The sequence below is a fragment of the Notamacropus eugenii genome, chromosome 2, assembly GCF_028372415.1.
Source record: "Notamacropus eugenii isolate mMacEug1 chromosome 2, mMacEug1.pri_v2, whole genome shotgun sequence".
Classification (NCBI taxonomy): Eukaryota; Metazoa; Chordata; class Mammalia; order Diprotodontia; family Macropodidae; genus Notamacropus; species Notamacropus eugenii.
Genome location: NC_092873.1, coordinates 300,087,515 through 300,107,806, shown reverse-complemented (window position 1 = coordinate 300,107,806; position 20,292 = coordinate 300,087,515). Strand labels below are relative to the sequence as shown.

Below are 20,292 nucleotides of genomic sequence, written 5' to 3'. Positions count from 1 at the left end.
ATGTCTGACTGTGGCTGATCAGACCAATCTGAGCTCAGAATGCTCAGCCCAGGTTGGGCACAGATAGTCCATGTGAATTTTTGGGGTGGATATCCCAAATTTGGGCATCCTGTGTTTACTTTGTGCTGTTTCAGTTCTGCTTTGCTCTAAAGCACAGTACCCTTTCTGATGTGGGCATGCCAAACTGAGTGGTCCTATGCCAGTATCTCCCTTGTTGCATAGTCAAATCCAAAGTTCTTGAGAATGTCCTTGTATCATTTCTTCTGACCACCATGTGATCGCCTGCCCCATGTAAGTTCTCCATAAAATAGTCTTTTTTGGTAAGCATACATTCTGCATTCGAACAGCATAGCCAACCCATCAGAGTTGCACTCTCCGAATCATAGTTTGAATACTTGGCAGTTCCGCTTGATATACTATCTATCTCAAGAAAGTGTAAGGATTGAATGAGCTATGTATGAAAAGTGTTCTCTAAATTTAAAGTGCCAAATAAATGTCAACTTTTATTATTACTTGTTCCTTCATTCCTTTTATTTTCTCTTTGACTGTAACTTGAAATGCAAGGATGTTCAATCTTCTTTCACATAGCTTTGTCCATCTTGCACTTTCACCCACCTAAATATATTTTAGCATTACTTCTTCCCTTTTAATCAAAATGAGGAAATAGGTAGGGAACATTATTAGTGCAATGTGATGGTGACTGTGGGATGTATCAATGAGGAAATACAGTTAAAGGTTCTGTGGGAACTGTGCCTATGGTGCATTTCAGTGTAGAATTGATGTAAAACAGCTCAAAACCTTACCCTGTTGATGGTGATGGTAAGGGAAAGAACAGTTAGCAAATTCATGAACTGGGCTCCTGCCTTGAACCATTAAGAGAGGAAGTATGCTTGTGTTTCCATGCCCTGGTCTTAGCCTTCTTGCCAGGGAGCCAGGCTCAGCAGGCATACTTTTAGCTCAGTCTCATGGGGCAGCTTGCCATAAGGAGTGGCCAATTAGCTGAAGGGTGTAGCAGTCAGATGCTAAGTCACTGCCAAGTGAGGGATGTTCCTCCTCTGCCTCGACAACCTGCTATTCCATCTGGGGAACAGAGCAGCCTTCTTAGGTGGGATTCCCTGACTGCTTGGTGTGCTGGAACCATTGCTTTATTATCATCGAAAGCTGTATGGAATGATGAATTAGAGTAAAGATGTATCTTCAAAGAATTTCAAATATGTCCTACTGATGGGAGAGTTGGGGAAAGGGAGGTAGAAACAGAAGGGTATAATTCTGTAACATAGAGCCCTAACGCCTACATGACCAAGTCATCTTCCCTTTCCATCTCTCCCAGCACTGGGACATTCCTCTAGCCTGATTGGCTTCTGAGATTAGAACCATTATGCCAATCTTGTTCCCTTGGATAATTAGGAACTGATTATGTTTATTTTGAATTACATGCTAACAAAATTCTGGAATTTGTCTTGGTCATTGAAAAGCCAAAGTCTTGGCAAAGTTTTAATGTTTGAGTTTGATCATGTATATGGCAAAATACCATGTTAGCGAGAGAGGCTGGGATGACAGAAAGATGTACAAACTCAAGTGCTACCCTGGAGCCCAGGGCTGTATCAGCCACCCCCTTTCCTCACTCAGTAAACTCCAGTGGCTCCCTATTACCTCCAGGATCAAATATAAAATCCTCTGTTTCGCATTTAAGGCCCTTTACAAGCTGGTCTCTTCCTATCCTATCATTACAGATTTCTTACCCTTTGTTCCCTCCCTTGCTTTCTATGACACAGCTAGACTGGTTTACTGATGTGACAGTCTACTTCCCAACTCTAGTTTTCCTCTGTGTGTCCAGGTCCCTAGAAAGTTCTCCATTCTCATCCCCTAGATTTCCAGAGCTTCCCTTTAAGACTCAGCTCACATCCCACCTTCTGCAGGAGACCTCTCCTAGTCCCCGCTTCTCTTTGAGATTACCCTCAACTTACTCTATCCGTATGCCTTATGTATAAAATTACTTGCATGTTCTCTCCCCATTAGAGTATGGCTTCTTGAGGTTTGGGACTGGATTTTTTGCCTATCTTATATCCCCAGTGTTTAGCAGAATGCCTGGCATATATAGAAAGCACCTAATATTACTGACTGACTGACCATCCTAAGGAGGCATTGAATTATTAATGATTAATCTTCATGGGTCCAAACTCATCTAATTGCACTGATGTCTGGCCCATATCACTCCCATCTTTTCCACTATAACAACATGAGAAACTTTGTGAAATCCTTGGCTAAAATCAAGGTACCCTAACAACAGCATCCATTCTTATGAACCAGCCCAGTGACCCTGGCAGAAAAGAAAATCCAGTGATATTTTTATGACCTGTTGGGCTTCACTTTGTACATGATCACCAATAATGAGCTTTGTCAGGAGTCAGACAGGTTCATTTGTAGCATGGAAACTCCATTCAGCAACCCTCCCCCTTTAAAAAAAATCAGGGCAATTCAAGATTTGTGCTGTTGCCTTTGTTTTTAACACAAGTATAGGACTTTACGTTTATCTCTATGAAAGTATCTGCAGCTTAATAACCATCTGTAGAGTGACATAGATTGACACACCCAATTACACAATATTTTACTCTGAAGACAGTCAGAAAGTACAGTCTTCCCATCAACATCTGCTTATTATCAACAGGACAGTGACTCAGCTATTTTTTCATGGCCACATGAAAAGACCATGACATAGCACAGAGTAACTTATCCCTGATAGAATCATCACACGCCCTCACTGTCTCCTGAATTTCTCTTCAAACCACCCTTTTTGGGATAGTTTTTTGAAAGATTTCAGCCCACTTCTTGGTTTTCATTAGTTTTCCCTATTAAATGCTACTTACTTCCAGCTCTGATCCATGCCAGAAAAAAGGAAGAGCCAAAATATTGTGACTAACAATCTTAGCCTTATTTCACTGACAAATGGAGCATTTACTTTTGTGATTTCACATTGCCTTGGTACACAAGAGTATGTAGTATGTGTTCCAGTTTGCAAGTTTTAAGACATGGATGTGCTATATGACCACCAGTGACTTGCTTTTGAAAGGAAACTGTTTTAATTACTATCCAGAGGAACTAATGAAAAGATCTTAAACAGCAATTTACATGCACATATATTTGTTCAGGACACCTGAGTGTACAAAGAGTGCTTGGCAAACCTGATAATCCTATAGAAGTTTGAGCGATTATTTTGCAGAAACTGGCATGCTGGCTTCAATCCCTCACAGAGCTATGATCCAGCTGAGGGGACTGGAGCCAGATCTTCTGACGCTAAAATTCCATGAACTGCTAGATTGTAAAATCTTTGCCAGAAATATGGAATTTTCCCCTCCCGAACCTCCCTATTTTTAAAAAAAGTATCCTTTTGTATTTGGAAGTTCTTCAAGAAATCCTTTCCAGGGGAAAAAAAAGGTGATTAGACTTTTACCCTTTTAATTTATTTTGTGCTCTGATGGCTCACTTGAATCTTGTTGAATCTTGGTCTAACAAAAATACAAAAGGCATTGGGATCATTGTGAAAGAAGCCTTGGCCATAAAGGCATAAGACCTGGATTTACCATCTCTGTGGTCTTGGGCATGTCTCTTGACCTTTCTGAGGCTATGAGTTCTCACCTTCCACCTCCCAGGAAGATTGTGAAGAAAACACTGTAAATTTTGAAAGTACTTTGTAAATAAGGGGCATGGTGTTGATTGGTTGAGTGATCCTGATTTCCCAAAAAGCAGTAGTATGAATTCCCCAGCCATTTCTGAATGAGACTCAGTCTTAGCAGAAAGAAACCTTGTGTGTAGTTTTCATTTTGTTTCATATTATGAGTTTTGATTTTGTTGCTCTAATAATTGAATGCCCCCTTTTAAAGTGGCCAGGTGTGTATGCAGAAGGTATTTAAGGGACATAGTCTAGCAAAGTGGAAAGGGTCCTGGATTGGGAGATGGGGCTTAGCTGTCTTCAGTTCCTGTCTTGCCTACCTGTGTGACCCCCAGCCAAATTAATTAGCTTCACTGGGCTCCATTTCTCATCTTTAAAAAATGAGAGGACTGGACCAGATGACCTTTAAGACCCCTTTTAGCTCTAAATTTAGTCTTCCTTGTTCACGTTGATGTATTTTAGCATCCATCTGAAATGTCCTCTTCTTCATCAGTCCTTCTATAATCCAGGGTATCCAAGTTAATCTCTGCGCTCTGTGCCTTTTGGGTGCAGTGACCAAACTCCCTTGTAGTTTCAGTTTTTGTACATATATATGTCTGTTCCTTCTTCCCCACCCCTACTCTCGGTCCTTAGGGACAAGGTATGCTCTCAAAACAGACACAGTTCCCTCCAATCACAGTGCTGTCAAGTTATACAAAGTATCCCAACTCATTTTCTGGAGAGAGATTCTAGAATTGAAGGATGGATCTCTGGGATTCTACCAGAACACAAGGGAACAGACATTAATCAGGCATTTATTAAGCATATTAAAGGAACCTAAGTGAGCCCTGGAGACCTCTTCTGTTTGGTAATTGCTGTGGAACTGTTTTTATCTAGCTTGGACATGGGGGTTTAGAGGAATGATGGGAGAGGGGAGTAGAAAAGAACTCTTTTCAATTTCCCTCAAAAAGCATAGATTGGAATAGTCTAGAATGAACTGGGCTTCCCAGAGAATCTTCTGTAACCTTCCATGAGTCTTAGATCCAGAGGTAGCCTGACTTGATATGGCTCCCAGTGTAGGAGCTGTGTGTTTTTCGAGTTATTTTAGTTTGGAGTTAAAGGCCTAGAGTATAGCTAGGTATAGTATGGTATGTGTACCATACCAAATTCAAAACCTGTTTCTGATACTTACAGTTATGTGAATATGGGCACATCCTCTCTAAGCTTAATTAATAATCTAAAAATAATAATACCTGTAGTATTTACTTCACAGAGTTGTCAGACTCAAACGACGTGCTATTTCTGTGTATATGTATATATAACACACATACACATCGACACATACACATTTCACTCTGTTATGACCCCAGTACTGCTTAAGAGCATAGAGATACTGTTGACAGACTCACACTAGAGTATCAAGGTGAGCCAGGGGTTCTGCACTTCATTCAATCTTATTTGACTGTTTCAAGGCCTCAGTTTTGGTGGAAGGGACCCAGGTTATATTTTGGAGATGTTTGTTCTTTACTGGATTGAGGCCCTCACCTAGAAACCTAGAATAAAAATTCTCAACTGGACTTCTGAGAACACTAACCCCAGCTTCTTCCTTCTAAGCACTCTGATCAAAGTGTTTTAAAGAAGAAAACAAACAAATATGAGAGTAAGATTGCATCACTAGGTCTTGTTGATCTCCCTCACCTCAAAGTCCATATTATCCTGAAAGAGTCACAGTTCGCAAGTCACTGTGTTGGACTTGGATGATTGGAGATCTCCTTGTTCTATGCCCAGAAGTTAGGAGCATCTCTGTTGGCTCTTCATGATGTCATCTCACTGTTGTTCTATGCTGGTATCAGTTCGAACCATTCCTGTACTGTTCTAACTGTAGTGTCTTTAGGAGCAATTAGCTGTGTGACTCTGAGCAAATCACTTAATCCTCTCTGCCTCAGTTTCCTCATCTGTAAAATGAGCTAGAGAAGGAAATGGCAAAGCACTCCAGTGTCCTTGACAAGAAAACCCCAGAAGGACTCAACAAAGAATCAGACATGACTGAAATGACTGAACATTCCTCTCTGAGTGGTGACTTCATTGGCAGAGAAAGCATGGGGTTGCCCTTTCCAAATTCTTCCTGTATTCACTTGGGGAAGAAACACACTACTTCCCATGGGTTTTCCCTATTTGACCTGTTCCATTACAGCTTGCCCCTGTCCTTCCTCTGAGATTTGGAAACTTTTGTGTCTATATTCCAGGTGTGAATATGTCTTACCACAGCCTAATGATTTGTGTAGTCCTTTTGGGAGGGAAGATATCATCCAGAGGGCTGAATTTCTGGAAACAATGAAATCTAGGAAAGCAGCTGGGTGGGAAATGGTGAAAATTCCCTGGGGGCACTCCTTAAATAGTATATGATCCCAGAGGAGGTCTCCAATGCCCACTTTCCACTCTCTCTAATCAGAGAGAGGGAGAGAGCCCAGGAGCAGAGGGTGCTGGTGAATTTCTGAATTGATTTCATTTTCCAGACTGATGAGTTTTTGGACATGAAGTTCTAGAGAATGTCTATTCCATTTTTACACATCAGGAAACTGAGACCCTAGAGGGGTTCAGTAAATTGCCCAATAATAAGTTAGTGACATAGTGAGGATCAGAACGTAGATGTTATAGCTCCCAACCCAAGGCGTGCTCACTCTCTCTCTGTCTCTCTCTGTCTCTCTCTCATAGCTCCCAACCCAAGGCACTCTCGCTCTCTCTCCCTCTCCCTCTCCCTCTCCCTCTCTCCCTCCCTCTCTCCCTCCTTCCCTCCCTCTCTCCCTCTCCCTCTCTCCCTCCCTTCCTCTCTCCCTCCCTTCCTCTCTCCCTCTCCCTCTCCCTCTCCCTCTCCCTCTCCCTCTCACCATGATGTATCTTGGAATGTGTCATTGCTTAGGGTAGGAATAGAACCTAGGATTCCATGTGGTAGGCAACAATTCTGCTACTGAATCACCAATGCTACAGACTAAAGTCAGGGGTGGGGAACCTTATAAAAAGATTTGTTCTGTGAAGTTTGGATTCAGCCAGTGGGCCACACTTGAGGATCTAGAGGGCCACATGCGGCCTTGAGGTCACAGGTTCCCCACCCCTGATATATGGTTTGTTGTCTTTGGTCATGGGCCACTGTAGGTAGATGAACTTCCTGTGGTGAGTTCCCTTACTCATATTAGCCTTTGCTGAACACAACTGATGAGGATGAAGGAAATTACTGGGAGTTACTATGATAATTATTTCACAGTATCTGGGGGCACTGCTTCAGAGCATTGAATTAGGCCCCTTGAGGGACTAATAGACAAACAGAAGACAGGATTGTGACCCTTCAAAGAGCTGACTACAATGAAATCACAGAACCTCAGGGACAGAAGGGGGTCTCAGAGGGCAAAAATTCCCTCCACAAGTGGTCTTCCAGTCTGTGATGAAAGCTCTCTAGAGAAGGGGATGCCTCTATTTCCCAAGCTGTTCCATCCCACTTTGGGGTAGGTAGGTTGAGAAAGTTTTTCCTTGAATTGAGTGAAAATTCGAACAAATCTCTTTCTTCTTTCAACTCAGTCTAACCCAACCAACAATTATTAAGCACCTACGAGGTGCAGGGACAAAAATATAAGGTGAAAAATCAGACCCTGTCCTAATGGGAACTTGTGTTCTCCTGGGGAAGGAGGCAGCTCATATACATGGTAATTTGAGGAGTAAGAAAAGATCAGTAAAATCACTCACAGTGCTTCTCTTGTTCACCACCAGCAGTAGAATGCTACTTGGAAGACTCAGAGGAGTAAGGGAACCCACAACAGGAAAAGACTCTCCCTAGATGGTTCATGAGCTAAACCTTGACAGCAGCTAGGAATTCTGAGAGGTCCAGTGAAGGGTGAGGATAGAGCAATGCCTTTTGGGCACAGGGGACCCTTCCATGAGGGCCGGAACCAAAATGTCTTAATCCCCCACAATGGGTTTTTTTTTTTTTTTGCTCATAAGAATTTGATAAGTATTTGTTTAAATTGATTAAATTGAATATGTGTTCATAATAGAATCATTGGACATTGATGAGCATTTATATAGAAATTAAAAAAGAACAATTTAGAGGGATTAAACTCCCTTTATACAAATAGTAGATCCCACCAAATCTAGGTAAACATGAGGCTGCCTCACTCCTGAGTGTTGCCTGAAATGGATGAAAGTGTGATTGGGCAATATTTAACAAAACAAATAAAAATACGTTAGATCATAGATAATGTTAATATGTGGTTTTCTAAGTCAATATGCTGTGGGGAGGGAGCCTTTTATATGGTTTAGTGGCCCTGGTTTCTATTTGAGTTTGCTACCACTGATGTAGTTCAGTTTCCTCATTTTACAGATTTGAAAACTGACTTTCAAAGGAGGAAAAATAATTCATCTTTAGTCACACGGATAATAAATAGTGGATATAGTATTTGAACTCAGGCCTTCTCACTCTAAATCCAGAATTTTTTCCTATTACTCTACTCTCTCTCTGAGTGGTCAAAACAGATATGCCTTATAATGAGATCCTTGCTAAGAGTTCAGAATACCTTCTAAGTAAGAGAGTTGTGCCAGTGTGTTACTTATGCAAGGAACATTTGTATTGCTGTTTAACACCTGGGGTGCTGATGACATGAACATTAAAATAACTGTAGGTTCCATTAGTATTACTGAAGATAATAACTGACATATGATGCTGTGAAGCTTGCAGAGTGCTTAAAATATATGATCTTATTTGAGCCTCATAATCTCTTAATAGCACTACAGATACTCTGCCCATTGTACAGGTGAGGAAACTGAGGCTCAGAGGTTAAATGACCCCTGGTTCACATAACTATTACTTGTCAGAAGTGGGATTTGAATTTAGGTTTTCCTGTCTCCAAAGTCCAGCAAGCTATATCCTTAATGTGGTGGGTCATTATTGTGTGTGCACCCTTGCTTGTCTGAAATTTATTTGCCCCAAAGTTCATCAGTTTTTCACCTCTCATCTCATCAGTGTTCCTTTTCCTGGGCTTTTAGTAATACTAGCTCTGTGTTAGGAAAGTTTAAAGCTCAAATTTGAATTTGTCCAGCATTTCACCAAGGAAGGTTCTTTATAAATTGAAAAGGAAACTACTTTAAAAGATATCAAAGATGGAAAAGGAAAAATGTCTTAGTTGAATGCGTTGTGCATTTTTCTGTGCTCTTGGATGTGATTTATGATGTGCTTACAGTGTAGAGCTGCAGTCTGATTAACAAGGAATTCAGGCTGCAGAGACATTTGATATCCTTGACTTTGTAGGGATAGATTCTGGGGTTCTTTGAAGCTCAGCTTTGTGGTAGATTGACCATAGATGGGCCCCACCCTAGGGGTCAGCTTCCCTGCATTTGGAGGATTTGGAGGAAGCTCAAGAAATGTCTTCTGTCACTGTCTCTTTTGGTTCATTTCTTGAATGAAGAAGGGGATTTTTTTCTGCTTTTCTTGCCCCCTACCCTCCCATTCTGAAACAGACCACAATTGAAGAAAATATCCTCTTATGGCAATCTCTGATCTATCTCTTACCCATTTCTATGAAACACAGGGTATACTTTCCCCCTTCCGTGGTTTAATTTCCTTTAAAGATAACAAACAGAAGAGATGTTGTTCTGAGTAAATCATCTCTAATACAAAAAATAAATTATGTGTGACTTGATTGGGTGATGATTCATTTGAACAAATAATTAAGCATCAAGCAGTAGCTTGTGGAAGAAAATTCAGCTGAGATATGATTCCTATTCCCATGGAACTAATAGAGACAAAAGAACAAGCATCCATATAGTACCCATTATGTGCCAGGCACATTTTACAAGTATTATCTCATTTGATCCTCAACAGTAGCCCTGGGATGTAGTGGCCATTATTATCCCCATTTTACAGCTTGGGGAAATTGAGACAATCAGAAATTAAGAGACTTGCCCCAGGGCATCCAGCTAGTAAGTATCTGAAACCAAATTTGAACTCAGGTGTTCCGGACTCTAACCCAGTACTCTATCCACTGCACTACCAGCTTGTAGTCGAGTGAGGGATAAAGCATGGGTAATTATAATTCAAAGCAGGACATGATACAAAACAATTCATGATTGGTGCGTTAGAAAGATTCAAGCAAAGTGCTATGTGAAATCTCAGGGGAAGATGTACTAACTGACTCAGCATATCAGTCATTTGTGAAACTTTATTTATAAGGTGGCATTTGAATTTTATTCAGCAGGCTATAGGGAACCCCTGAAGATTGGCAGCATGATTTGGAGTTTAAGGACCTAGGATTCCTCTCTTTGGCATTTACTCCATGTCATACCTTAGTCAGGCTTTCTGACTTCTCAGTGCCTCAGTTAACTTTTGCTGTAAAATGAGAGAATTGGACTGGATTACCCATTAAGATTACTTCCAGATCCAAATCTGTGATTCCGTCACAGGTCATAGTAGATTAATCTGCCAGGAGAATGAACTACGGATTGGAGGCAGGAAGGGTCAGGTAAGGGGCTGTTAAAATACTCTATGGGGTTTGTACTAATGAGGAGGAAAAAAATAGAGGAGGAGACATATATGTGAGAGATATTGGGGAATTCTAATTGACAAGATTTAGTAACCAATTAAATATGAAATGTGAGGTAGAGGGAACAATGAAAGATTATTACCACTTAGAAGAACAAGTTTCTGGGAAAAGAATCCAGTTTCTGGAATGTTGAAGTATTTTCAGGTGAAGGTGTGTTAGTGGTTGAGATGGAGTTAGGAAGAGAGGCCACTGCTGGAGAGAGAAGATTGGGGGTCATGCCTAAAAGTGATAGTTGAGGCACTGGGAATGAATTGTAAGGAGCAGCTGTCCACTTTTAGTGGTAAAGCTTGTCAAAGTGTGCTCTGTTCCTCCTTCACTTACCAGATATCCATCTCCATAATTCCTGTCTAATTTCTTCTTGCTATATCTTCTTGTGGAAAGATATAGTGGCTATTCAGTATTGTGTAAGGAGAGAACAGTCTTATAGATACAAAGCACCAGCCTTGCTTCCTCCCTCAGAAGAGTATCTGCCTTCTTTTCTCTGCAAAGGCAATGACTTACACAGATAATCTTGACTCAGCAGTGCTGAGTAGGCTCGTAAAAGTGGTGAGGTTCTTAGTCCTGGTCTTTTAGCATTCTGAATGAGGGGGTTGTTGCAGTGGGGACTGAGGTGGAGTGAAAGGGTTGGGTAGTGGTCATGGCATCAGGAACTTTGAGAAGGAAAGTTTGGTAGTGACCCCCAGTCCTTGAGAACTGGCTACCTTGAGTATCTGCTAATAAAATAGCTCTACATCAAGCACACAGCTTGGAGGTGAAGAGAGGAAGTGATAGATTTGAGCAAAGCTGTCTCTAGGGGTTTATTGTAGAGGGTATTTTTGTTTAAGCTTAGATGGCCTCCCAGGTCCTTTCCAGATCTGAGATTCTCTGATTTTGATCTACACAAAAATGTGACTCACACCCGTTAGAGTTATGATAGAATTTTTCAATCATATTGGATCTGAAATTTTTTTTAAGCTGTCCGTGTCATAAGAACAAAGGCTGGGCCTCTGATTTCATTGGTTTTTTGGAACTCCCAGGCAAGTAAACTCCTTCTACCAATGCACATCTGCACCTTATAATCTCAGAGAGTTGAGAGGTTAAATGATTTGTCCAAGGTCATAATGGTATAAGCAGTGACTTTGTGGGGTGGGGTGAGCTAGTTTATGTCCAGTTAACTTATTTGATCATTTCATGGTGCTCAAGAGTGCGAGGTTATGATTACAATCCATACAAGGGGTGATTATCTTATCTCTGTCCCTGGACACAGACTGTCCCAATTCTGTGCTATAGGTAACCAGGAGCACTGGGTGAGGGAGGGTGTAAGGTAAGCTATGGGGCAACCTGAGGACAGTGGACCCCTGAAAAGGTAGGAGGGTACATGAAGAGGAGGCTGGTAAATCCCAGAGTTTCTCAATTTCACCTACTTAAAAATTTAGCCCTGGTATCAGGTGCTAGATGTAAGAAAGGGTATTTCATTCATCTCTGTTGATTAAATATTATAATAATTGGATGCCTTCTGCTGTAACTTTTATATTTAAGCAATAAAAATCCTTTATGCTTGGCTTTTACTTTTTACAACAAAATGAGTGATGTTTTGGTCGGAGTTTTATATAATCACACAACACTAATAAATCACATTTACTCAATCCTTTATAGCATCTCTTTACTTGAACTTTGGGGTTACTTGCTTTAATACTGTTTTACCAGAGCGTTTAATCCCCTGTTAATATAATGAGGTGGTTGTGAGAAAGGGCACTCCCAACTGAAGCTGGAGTGGTGTAACTGGTTAAACTCCCTTTGTCAGTGTCTTGCTCTTCAAGTTGAGTGCTGCTCCCATGTCCTCAGAGAGGAACAGTTTTTTGCTTGGAAAAATAGTTTAAGAGCACTGAATAAGGGGGATTAAAATATATCCTCTGCCACGACATTGGAAAATTGAAATAAAATCACATTTCCCAAAATGTTTTCCCTTTTTGTCTTCTTTGGGGGAACCGATGATTGGTTTATCTTCCACTCCAAGGAAAGTGGAATGCTACCTGCCCCTGCTTGTGCCCAGTAACACAGAGGGCTGTGCCAGAGCTGAGTTGGAGAGGAGGCACCTTCGCTGCTGCCAAGGTCCTGGGACTCTGCTGGAACGCACCTGGGCTGCCAAGCAGGAATAGTAGAACCACAGAGCAGGTGGAGGTGGGAGGCAGTAGGGTGTGTCAGCTTGTTCTTTTTCTTTTCCAAACCTCTAAGACTCTAAGGCTGGTTATCAGCTGGGGAAAAGAATTGGACCCAAGCGAGCCAACATCCTGGTACAACACTTATCCAGGAAGTCCTGTAACCACGATGATGTTTCTTTTGTCTTGAGCCTGAGAATGGGGGCAGGGAAATACCTTGGCAAAAAATATGACCAGAAAACTCTTTGATTTGGCCCCAGGATTGGAGAAAAACCTCTTTCATTGTTGGTCCGTTCAACCGGTTAGTACCGTCTCTTTTGGTGGGGCCAGTCAGATCCTGTATCAAAGGGAGAGATGTTAGTGTTTTGTGGAGTTTAAAGATACACATTGGGAAAACCTGACTATAGCCATAGAAGCCTTTTGACGTATACTAATTTTTCAGTCCTGCTGTGGGCAGCAGGAGCCAGGCGGAACAAGGCCAACATCACAGTTTGCAGACCAGATTGCAAGCATCTGCTGATGTGCTTGGGACCAACACTCAGATGAATGTCTGGCTTGTTTTCCTAAGAAAACTATTGCAACTTCATGGAAAGCTGAAGGGGGTTTGAGGGTGGGTGGATTCACGTTAACTTACAATGTACTAATGACCAAAGGAAAATGTGAGACTCAGTTATGTGGAGGGAAGTAGGAGAGAGGAAAGAGAAGCAGCTGCCTATTGTAATTGGTACACGTGTATTTTTCCTGTTGGCTGTTGAAGCCCAAATTATGGTAGTTTTTTTTTTTAAATAAAGAGAAGATAAAGGCTGTGAAAACATCATTTTAAATGAAAATATAGCTTCTTCATTGTTTTAAGAGACCTTATGCTAGTACCTGGTACGTAAAGAGGGCTTCATTTTTTTTCATTCATTCATTTGGTAGGATGGTCGCATATTTTATTTTTAATATTTCATAAAGGTTGAATTTTCTTTCCACTACTCTCTTCTGTTCTGAGGTTCTTTCTGCCCCTACAACAGATTTTTCAATTAAGTCTAATTCTCTTAATCTGTTTCTGGAGTTGGACTTTCTATCTGTTAGTCTGTAAGCTCCATGTAGGTAGATATAAATCTGTCTTATCTAACTTGGTATCTCTCCCAGCTCTTAGTGGAATGCTTTACATACAGTGGGTTTATGACAAATGTTTGTTTGAATTTTTTGAGTTTTTCTAAACATCCTGGTTTCCTGATGAATATAGAGTGAGAGTCCAAGACTTTGGATGCTTTGGGACCCTTTGTCTGACTCACATGCATTACCTTTTGGTGCTTGCTCACCATGTATTCTGTGATTGATAACCTGCCTTTCCAGTCTTACCACCTTTCTTTTTTGCTTTACATACCCTATGCTCTAGCTTAATATTGTCCAAGTGTGCCCTCTGGGCTTCCTTCCTGCTTCTTGGCATTTGAGTGACCTCTTCTCCTTGGAGATCCCCAGAAGTACACACTCCTGTTGAGACTGGCCATTTCCCCCCACTTTAGCTTTCCTCCATGCCCCAAACTTGAAGTGATTTCTCCTTCCCTTTGAACTCTCATATAACTTTGACTCCACCCACATATTTAGACCTAGAGAGACCTCATGGGTCCCTCTAGGTCAGTCCCATCATCACACACATAAGGAAATGAAGGCCATAGGACTCTTTTCCACTGTGCCCCCGCACCTCTTCCTATCTGTCCATCCTATTCTATTTTGCCTGATATTATAGTAATTTCGGTACAAGTCTTTTACCTACCAGATTATAAATTCCTTGAGGAGAGGAGCTGGCACTGTTTCTTATTGATCTTTGTACTGCTTGTGTAAAGTAGGTTTTTGGTAAATATCTGTGACTTGAATTCCTCACATAGGCAGGTTTGATGGTGATGGTGGTGGTGGTGAGCCTCCAGTTCAGGTGTATATAGGTTATTATTAGGGTCGCACAGTTTGATGCCCAACGCTCTATAACTCTTCAGTCTCAGGACAAAGAAATTGCCCCCAGTCATATGTATTGATTATGACTCCCTAGTTTTCCTTTCTACCCTTTGGTCTACATGCCTCTGAGATGTTCACAGACAGTGAGTAGTGTGGAGTTCCTGTTTCCTTCTAGATCATTGATTTCACATGTTTCCCCATGTATCAGACAAGGATAAGACTAGGGATTGGACTTGTGATTTCTTTGGTCCAGGGACATTTCAGGTGTGGAAACTCCTTCTACCAATGCAGGTTGTCACCTTCTCTGCAATTTCTAGTTGAGGAAAATGTCAAATGGGAGGCTCCAGAGTGTACCCAAACTAGATTAAAATGTAATTGGGAAATATTTTAACAGAATAAATAAAAATATAGTAAGAAATAACTAATGTTAATATTTGGTTGTCTAAGTCTCAACATGTGCCTGCAGACATCCTTAAGCACAGGTTACTGGCCCCATTTTCTGTTGGAGTTTGACTAAAGTTAAAAAGCCAGATGTATCACAGGTAGGACTCATTCAGGGATAGAAAGGGAAATTTCTCTATGAAAGACTGGGTTCTCTTCTTTGTTTACTTGGCCTGAAGTAGGCAGCCATGTAAATGAATAGAGCACAGGCCTTAAGAGTTCCAAAGCCCTGGGTTTGCATCTCATTTCAGGTACTCAGTAGCTGTGTGATTACTTTGATTATTTGATTCTTTCCAACCTCAGTTTCCTCATCTGTGAAATTAGCATAGTGGGTAGAGTACCAGCCTTGGAGTCAAGAGAACCTGAGTTCAAATCCAGCCTCAGACACTCAACATTAGCTGTGTGACTCTGGGCAAGTCACCTAATCTCCACTGTCCCCCTAAACTATGTATAGGGATCCCCATTGGCTGCATATAGATTTAATTTCCAAGTGTACCTACTCCATTTTTAGGGTTGTCTTGAGAGTTATATGGGATTGTGGAGGTAAAGTGATAGGCAAACCTGAAGAAGCTACATGGTGTGAGCTGTTAGTACTCAGTAGTAGTTGCATCCATATTTTAATACTATTACACTTACCTTTCTTTGGGCACATTGACCCTAAAGCCACAGTTACTTTTTTGAGCATGGAGAGTTATATCCTGAAGGATTTAGCATCGCTTAGGAAGCTTTTTCTTAACAACTGGAGCAAAACAACGGCCTATTTCCTTTAGATAGCACAGGAGAATTTTATTGTCATTTAGAGCAATGGTATTAGAAGAGCTCCCTGGGAGGGGGCGGGGAGAGACACAGAGAGAGAGACAGGGAGACAGAGAGAGAGAGACAGAGAGAGAGAGAGAGACAGAGAGAGACAGAGAGACAGAGAGAGACAGAGAGAGACAGAGAGAGAGAGAGAGAGAGAGAGAGACAGAGACAGAGAGAGAGAGAGACAGAGAGAGAGAGACAGAGAGAGACAGAGAGAGACAGAGAGAGAGAGAGAGAGAGAGACAGAGAGAGAGAGAGAGAGAGAGAGAGTGTGTGTGTGTGTGTGTGTGTGTAGGTGCGTGGGGTTGAAGTCCCTCGCTGTTATCCCTTCAGTGCTGTGACCATTGCTTTCACAAACTGTATTTTCCTTGGCGCACAGCAAAATGTACTTGATAGATACTTTGTTGTTTGAATTAACTTTTAAAAGTTATTTCTTGAATCTACCTTTAGCAAAATAAGTCTTAATAAAGACAAATCAACAAGGGGATTTTAGCCAAAGAACAGTTGGAACAGTCAACAGTTGTCTGTCTTGATGGCCTGATGGTAGAGAAGAGGAAGGTAGAGATAGCTAGAAGGGGCCTCTGAAGCCATCTGGCGCAACCTTCCTCCTTTCTCAGATCAGGAAACTGAGGTTAAGTGACTTCCCTGATGAGAAGTGGGATTTAAACCTAGGTAAATACAGCAGGTCGTTTTAACTTCTACTTTGCTTGCAAACATTTAGCAGCCTTTGTGAGTAATAATTTCAAAATGCATCTTTTCAATTCAATAAATATTTATTTAGGACAAGTACTTTACTAGGTGCTGAGTAACAAAACAGTTCTTTTCTTCAAGGAATTTGGATTCTCCCAGTGGATACACCTTGTATAAAGATTAATACAGTATAAGGAAATTTTGGGAGGGAAGTGCATTAAAAATTTGGGGGTCAAGAATGAAGAAGAGCTTAGGGTAGTTGGTAGAATCTGAGATGAATAGTGAAAAAAACCTAGGAATTCTAAGAAGGGACAGTGGGGAGGAAATGTGTCTCAGTATGGAAGGCAATCTGTTCAAATATAAATAGATGGAAGAGGGAATGTGAAGTTTAGAAAACTGCTAGTTAGCCAATTTGGCTGGCACATAAAGTACTAGAATTCGAAGTAACGTGAAATGAGACCAGAAAGGCAGGTGGTAACCAGACTGAGGAATTTATATTTTATCCGAGAGGCAATAAAAAGCCCCTGAAGATTTTTGAGTGGGGAAGTGAGATGTGGAAAGACCTATGTCTTAGGATGGAGTGGAGAGGAGACAGACTAGAAGCAAAGACCAATTAGGAGGTTATTGTAATTATGCTTGTGAGGGGAAGAGGGGGCAGACCTAAGAGATGTTGTGAAGGTAAGAAAAAGAAAACTAAGCAACTGATTGTATGGGGTTAGGGGGCAGCACAGGAAAGGGAAGAAGAGACCAGGACGACTCTTGTGTGGCTAGAAAGATGATGGTTCCCTCAATAGAAAATGAGAAGTCTAGAGGAGAGATGGATGAAGGCGCTGAGGGAGGAGGGGCGTGATGATAATGAGACATCCAGGTGCAGAAGTCTGATAGGTGGTTGTTGATGTTAGAACTGGAAAATGGGGGAAAGTTTAGGATTGTATACATAGAATTAAAAGTCATCTGCAAAAAGGTGATAATTATACCTATGGGAGCTGATGAGATCACTGAGAGAGAGAGAGTAAAGAGGGTGTGTGGGGCCTTTGCAATGGTAGCATTTATGATGCTTCTTAACAGGTAGATCTACAGTGAGGGAAAAAAACCCCTACAATTTACAAAAGAGTTCTGGGAGTAAGACTGGTATTCAAATGGGATTTTTATTAGTAGCCTCCAAATTTACTATTTAAATATAATTGTTCTGGCTGCTTTTCAACCAGTTGTACCAGAATATGTAGGGATCAAAATTCTCCTTAAGGGTATATTAAGATAGAAACTTTCAATTATATCCTTCTTTCCTGGGTTAGAAAATTACAACCTAACTTTTCATCCCTTTTGAAATAAAATAATTCGATCCTGCTCTGAGCCAGACCTCTTCAATTCACCTATCCAATTCAGGTCACAGAATGAAATTGCACCAGTTGAATACTGACCATCTATGTGGAGTATGGATGAGTCATCTGGCTACCACTACCACTATTAATAAATTGATAAATATAGAATCATAAAATAGTTCCCCTCCCTCCAACATTCCCCTCCCCACATAAATTGCTCATTGGTTTAGTTAAAAGGTTGTATTTGATCAGTCTATTCATCCATTCATTCAACATGCATTTATTAAGTACCTACTTTGTACCAGATATTGCTAAACACTGGAGAAACAAAGAGAAAAATGAAATCAGCTCAGGCCCTGTTCTTAAGCAGCTTACCTTCTATGGGGGAAGAGGGAGAGGGAACATGCATACTGATAGATAAGTACTAACTGTTTAGTATTTATGTAAAGTAATTGGGATGGAGGGAGAGAAGGATCAGCTGGGAGGATCTAAATGAAATGGAATTTCATTATTCTTGTATTTCATCTTATGGTACTTAAGTCAGTCAAAACCTTGAAGATAATTACCAAAAAACTGCTATGGGAAGTAGGAAGGAGAGCAGATCTGGGAAGAGAAAGCATGAAGCATCAAAAACTCACTTGAGATTGGAGAAGGGACCCATCCAGAAGCTTATGAGCAGGAATGAACGTAGGAATAAGCCCAGAGTTGGGAACATTTTTGGACATGACCAACGTAAGAATTTGTTTTGATTGACTTTGCATATTTATTACAAGGGAGTTTTCTTGTGTTTTTTTTTCAGTTGAGGGGGGAAATAAATGCTTGTTAGTTTTTTTAAAAGGGGTGAAAACAGTAGGAAATGGCATAAAGGACTCAAGGGTCAAGGCCTAGTTGAACTGGTGAACTGATTTTGAAGAAGGAAAGTGAGGCTGGAGCAGAAGCTAGGACAGTGGAGTGACTAGGTGAGATGAGGACAGAGATCCGGCTTTTGAGAAGTGAGAAGAGACCTGGAAAGACAGGAGATTGTGATCAGAGGAATTTGACTTATGGATTGTGGAGGTGGACACCTGTGGGTGATGAGATCGTGTGTGTGTGTGTGTGTGTGTGTGTGTGTGTATACTCACATATATACCACATATTATATGTCAAGGATATAGATATAAACATGTATCTATCTGTAGATTTATATTTATATATCCACATCTATTTTCTTGACATATTCATATACGTGTATATATAGATAGACATATCTTTATATATTTCCTGGACGTACACATACATGTGTGTATATGTAGACATACATATACCCCCACATGTGTGTGTATATATATATTTACATATGCACATCTACATATATATCTGAAATATAGTGAAGACACAGACACGGCAGAAAGCAAGGATGTTTAAGGGACTTTCATTTTGTAAGTTGAAGTCCCACACTATAAGGACAGGGGTTTGGAATGAAGAGGAAGCTTATGAGCTAGATTTTCTGAGGTCCTTGACAAAAAAGAGTGACCACTCATCTTTTGTATTTTAACTCTGTGTATGAAGTGAACCACGAAATAGAATCTTGAAGATCTAGAGCTAGAAATTTCATAAATGGTGGGCACTCAGAACAGCTGATTCAGGTGAACCTTGTCTCCCCCCCATAGACTTATTTCTTAAAAGCTATCAATAAATTGAATCTTTGAAAATCAAAACATTTTTTAATGATATAAACTCACAGGAACAAACCCTGTTTGTTGTAAAACAAAGAATCTTTTTGTCATGTAAGCACTCATTTGTTAAATTGAATACTGTTGCATTTTATTAATATAGGGTTTATTTATGTTAAAAAATTTTCTTGGTTAAATCATTTAAGCAATATAGGCTTAGTGGATTTATTCCTTTAAGGTCTAGTTTCTCTACCTATATTATATAGGATCATGGGATCAATATGAGCATAGATGTAGAGAGGCAATATAGGCCAAGCAATATGAATGGTAGAATTTGAATCCAGGTACTCTTACTCCATGGCTAGTCCTCATTCCACTGTACCATTCTACTTAGCTGAATTTTTAGATAACACCAGTTAAATACACTGATATCCTTCACTTTGATAGGACTGAGGAAATAAAGATTAGTATAGTCTATTCTTAATTTTTTTTGTCTTCTAATGAAGAACATGAGGAAGGGGACATATGGTGCACTTAACAGTTGTTTTGGAAACTTGAAGATTCTACCTTTGCATCTGTTTGCTTACAAGGTGTGCATTGTTTGTATGGGATTTATGTGTGGCTGCTTCCATGTAACAGAATTTTTAAAAAGTGGATGCTTTTGGTAATGAGTTGCATCCAAGTCCTCTAATAATGTGGCCAAATTCTCCTGTTTTCCTCACTTTGTCCAATCTGTTCTCCTAGTCCTGGTAAATAACTCAGGCGTTTTGGAAGATCTTTCACAGGAGCCGTTACAGTCTCATGGTGCACCACCTACCACAACCCCCAGCAGCAGTGGCAGCCGAAGGCTTGAGCTCGGCTGCCAGCTCTCTCCAAGGCAGCTACCTGAGATTTGCATAAACGTTGAAGAGAAAGTTGGGAGCCCCCTCCCTGGCTAGTCTTGGCTCATCCACCCACCCCCCTTCAGGCTCAGAACGTCTTCCAAGCGAGCTGGGTTTGTAAGCACAAACAGATGTCATACTTCAAACACGGGGGGAGAGGGCTATTGGGAAAATCATGTGAGAGTCAATAACA

General features: G+C 40.8%; 1 protein-coding gene across 1 annotated transcript in view; it reads left to right on the top strand.

Moving 5' to 3' along the window:
• NOTCH2 (notch receptor 2) overlaps positions 1-20,292 on the top strand; it is a 179,877-nt gene that overhangs the window by 17,453 nt on the left and 142,132 nt on the right. The window lies entirely within an intron of this gene.